The sequence below is a fragment of the Suncus etruscus genome, chromosome 9 (genome assembly GCF_024139225.1).
Source record: "Suncus etruscus isolate mSunEtr1 chromosome 9, mSunEtr1.pri.cur, whole genome shotgun sequence".
In the NCBI taxonomy this organism is placed as follows: domain Eukaryota; kingdom Metazoa; phylum Chordata; class Mammalia; order Eulipotyphla; family Soricidae; genus Suncus; species Suncus etruscus.
Window position 1 is genome coordinate 92,349,965 of NC_064856.1, and position 4,859 is coordinate 92,354,823.

The window sequence follows — 4,859 nt, forward strand, 5'->3', positions numbered from 1 at the left end:
TCCAGTCCTCTGATCTTCAGCAATTGAAGTGCTATAGACATTTTCCTGACAGATTCAAGGCAAAGCAGTTACTTCTTTGCTGTACAGATATGAGAATCCTTATGATTGTAGAATTACTTTGCAAAGCCAGTTGCTGGGACCTTGGTGCTGTTATCAGTCACCCACAAATTCTGCCTTCAATATCTCTCCTTTTGACTTTCCACATCACAATGTCTTGAAATTGTTTTAATGTTCAACTGTCATTGTGACTTTTTCCTTTGTATGAATGAAGGTCAAACACATCTGAAAAAGACAAGACTATAATAGTGTGTAGCCTCAAACTGTATATATTAAGTGATGAGTCTTCTGGTTGCTTTGATTTTATCTGGGAACTAATAGTAGGGAATGGAGAGTTTTCAGACTGTGAATGCAGGATGCCTATTTAGAACTTTTTTTTTTTAATCTAACTTCTTTTTTGTAGCCCATATATTAGCATATGTGCAATAGTCAAATCACGAATTCCCCGGTGCTTTCACAAAGGATGACATCTCATTGTGGGACACAAGAAATAATCACTGAGTGTTGTCATGATTTTAGAAATAAGATATAAAGATCTTGTGATGATCCTCAGGAGTTTTTTTTCTTTCTTTTTTTTTTTTTTTTTTTGGCTTGGCCAAAAGCCATTTTAAAATTTCTTTTCTCTCTTTCTTTCTGATTTACCTCTTGCCCTTCTAGTCTCAGATATTCCAAAACAAGAATGTTCAGTTAACTAGAGACAGACTCCATTTTAGAGGTCTGACATCACATAGATACAAAAAGAAAATAGGGTGAGTTAACAAAGATATCATGTTTTAAAAATCAAAGTTTTCAATGATGATAAAAGAAATAAGAGCCCTAGGGAACTATATTTACTAAGCTATTCACATAATGAAATGATCCAGTGAGGATTTTCATTGACGTTGGTAAATTACAGAACAGAGACAAAACTCCTAGGGTTAAAGATGAAAGAAAAGCTTTTGTTAGTAGGACAACAAGCTTTCCTTTCTCCACACCTGGTTGAGGATTTTAACAGAATCCAGCAAATTCAATTTACGGCAACATCACATTTGAAATTGTGAAGTAATTACAAAGCTGTTACTATTTATGTTTACGCTAATTTAAAAATAATTAATTCTATAATGTATTATCCCTAAGGATAGTTTTGTCAAGTCTGAAATCCTCCCTAGAATGAGGTGAATCTTGACATTAATCTCTTTGGCACAAAACTGATTTCTAGTTTGGTTAAATCATTGTTTTATCTGCCAAAATTTAAGGTCACTTTTCCTACACAAACTGAAGTCCTTTGTTCAACTATCAGCTCTATTTAACTATACCTCATAAACTCATTGCCTAAAAAGTTAGTGTAGAGAATTAGAACAAGAATGTAAAGACGCAAGAATATCTGTTAAATAGGGATCTGTTCCATATCCGGTGTCCCATATGGTCCCCTAAGCCAGGAGCAATTTCTGAGCGCAAAGCCAGGAGTAGCCACTGAGCATCACCAGGTGTGGCCCTAAAACAAACAAACAAACAAAATCTGTTAAATAGATTATCATCATCAATGAATATTCTTGTTTTTATTTTCTTTTGTTTTGGTTTAGTTTTGGGACCACAGCCAGAGGTGAGCCAGAGGTGCTCAGGAGTTATTTTTAGGTCTTTACTAAGAATTGTTCCAGGTAAAATTAAGGGACTATATGAAATCCCAAGAATCAAATTCAAGTAGACCATCTGCCAAGCAAATGCATTACATGCATTAGTATTGCTACACCCCTCAATGAATATTCTTAAGAAAAAACCATAGTGGTTATATATATTTTATATTAAAACAATAAATTGGAAAAATAGAAATTAAGAAAATCTGGGTATTTACTGTCGTATGAAAAATAAACACTGAAGAGCACATTTAACAAAAGAAAAAGACATATACCCTGACAATGATAAGAAACTGTCAAAAGAAGCAAAGGCATCCTGTGTTCATGGGATGGAACAATATATCTTACTAAAATAAAATTCTTACCTAAGCAGTTCCCAGACTGGTGTAATCCTTATTAAAAATCACAGTTGTAAAGTTAAAAAAGGGGGGCGGGGACTGGAGATATGTCACTCTGACTCAAACTATACTATAAAGCTACAAATCAGTGTGATATTAGAACAAAAACAAACGTCACATAATATGAAACAAAGAACCCAGAAATAAACCCAATCATAGAGGGATACTTGATTTATAAAAAAGTAGTCAAAACCATACAATGAAGAAATAAAGTCTCTTTAACAAATGGTGTTGAGAAACTTGAAGACACAGGGAAAGAAAGATTTTAGGGACTAAAGTGACAGTGCAATAGGTAAGGCCTTAGCCAACCTAAGTTTGATCCCCATGTGGTCCCCTGAACCTGCCAGGAGTGATTCTAAAGTGCAGACCCAGGAGTAAATACTGAGGACAATCTAGTGTGTCCCAAAACAAACAAACAAAAAAAATGAAAGAATCTAGATCAATTTTTGGCACTCAACCCTGCTTGGCACAAAAATTAAATAAAAGCTGAAACCACAAAAACACTCATAGACATTAATGAAAGGAATTTCTTTGGAAAATCAGCTCCAACAAAAAAGAATAAATAAATATATAAATAAATAGGGTTATATTAAACTAAGAATCTTTTATTTGGTGAAAGAAAACATTACAAAAATGCAAAGGCAATTCGCTGACTAGAAGAATAAATTAATATAACATATGACTGACAAGAGATTAATCCTAGAAAATATAAAGAATTTATAGAACACAATAACAAACCAAAATGAAAGTTGACAGGAAGGCTGACAAAGAAGAAATACAAATGGCTAAAAGGCACATGAAAAAAGGCTCCATATCACTAATCATCAGGAAGATGCAAATCAAAACAACTATGAGGTACCATTTCACGCCACAGAGATTGGCACACATCAGAAAAAATGAGAACAAGCAGTGCTGGCAGGGATGTGGAGAGAAAGGAACTCCTATTCACTGCTGGTGAGAATGCCGTCTGGTACAACCTTTGTGGAAAGCGATATGGAGATTTCTCCAAAAACTGGAAGTTGAGCTTCCATACGATCCAGCTATATCACTCCTAGGGATATATCCGAGGAACACCAAAATACAAATACAAAAATCCCTTTCTCACACCTATATTCATAGCAGTGTTATTTACAATAGCCAGACTCTGGAAACAGCCTAGATGCCCTTCAATAGATGAATGGTTAAAGAAACTATGGTACATATACACAATGGAATATTATGCAGCCATCAGAAGAGATGAAGTCATGAAATTTTCCTATGCATGGATGTATATGGAATCTATTATGCTGAGTGAAATAAGTCAGAGGGAGAGAGATAAACACAGAATGGTCACCCTCATTTATGGGTTTTGAGAAAAATGAATAACATTTGTGTAATGATTCTCAGAGACAAAATAGAGGAGGATTGGAGGGTCCAGCACCTGACATGAAGCTCACCACAGGGATTGTTTAGTGCAGTCAAAGAAATAATTATACTGAGAACTATCATAACAAAATGTGACTGAATGAATTTGATTCATATATATATATGAATCAAAAAAAAAAGAAAAGATAAGGCCTCACAATTCTTACCACAGGCTGTGTTCTTTACACTGACTGTATAGAAAGAAGAGATACAGTAAATACACCCCATATACTCCTCAACACAGGCCCTTTGCCTTTTCTGTATTGTGAATTGAGGGACAAAAAAAAAAGAAGGCTGACCAGAAATATAAAATTTATTTTGGTAGACAAGTTTCTGCTATCCAGATATAGTCATCACTACTTCTAATTGCCAATGCCTTAATAAGAATCAAATTTTGTTTTATTTTTGGGCCACACACAGTGACACTCAGGGGTTACTCCTGGCTGTGTGCTCAGAAATAGCTCCTGGCTTAGGGGAGGGAGAGAGGGGGCGGGGGAGGCAGGGGAGGTTGAATTGAGGTGAGTCCTGAGTCAGCGGCATGCAAGGCAAATGCCCTATAGCTGTGCCATTGCACCAACCCCTAAGAATCAGGGTTTGTGTCAAAAAATAGTACAGGCACTTGCCTTATATCCCCTGTATTCAATTTTGAATCTCCCTATAGTTCATTGGCATAGCTAAGGGTCACACCAGAAGATAGATTCATAGTAATAGCCCCTCAGCACCACCAAGTGTGGCCCCATCTCCCTAATAAAACCTAAAATCTAGGGGCTGTGATAGCACAGTGGGATAGTATTTGTTTTGTATGTGACCAAACTTGGGTTCAATCCCCAGCATCCCATAAAGTCCCTGATCCCATATGAAGTGGTTCCTGAGTTCAGAGCTACAAGCAATCTTTAAATGCTGCTGTCTGTGCCCCCCCAACCAAATACATTTTTAAAAATTATAAAGTAATGGTAACTTATTTTTAATTATTTACTAAATGTGAAAAGAACCTACTTTGAAAACTCTATACCACTAAAAATGAAAATCTGGAAGAAATGGATAAATTCATATAATCGTCCACAGTTGAATGAAGAGGATGTAGCATATCTAAACATCCCCATCACTATTGATGAAATTAAAACAGTAATCAAATAACTGCCCAAAATCAAAAGCCCAGGCCCAAATGGATTCACTAATGAATTCTTTCAAACTTTTCAAGAGGAACTACTACCAATCCTGGCAAGATTCTTACATAAAATTGAAAAACGGAAACACTTCCAAATAGCTTTTATGAAGTCAACATCAACTTGGTACCTAAACAAGAGAGAGATGCTATGAGAAAAGAAAATTACAGACCAATATCGCTGATAAATGCATATGCAAAGATCCTCAACAAAATCCTGGC

The 4,859-nt window shown here is 35.6% G+C and overlaps 1 non-coding gene across 1 annotated transcript; it reads left to right on the forward strand.

Moving 5' to 3' along the window:
• The first annotated feature begins 3,622 nt into the window (after positions 1–3,622).
• On the forward strand, positions 3,623–3,755 carry LOC126019393 (small nucleolar RNA SNORA51). The gene has a single exon (XR_007499115.1). It is a non-coding gene; the product is annotated as a small nucleolar RNA SNORA51 (small nucleolar RNA).
• The last annotated feature ends 1,104 nt before the right edge of the window (positions 3,756–4,859 follow it).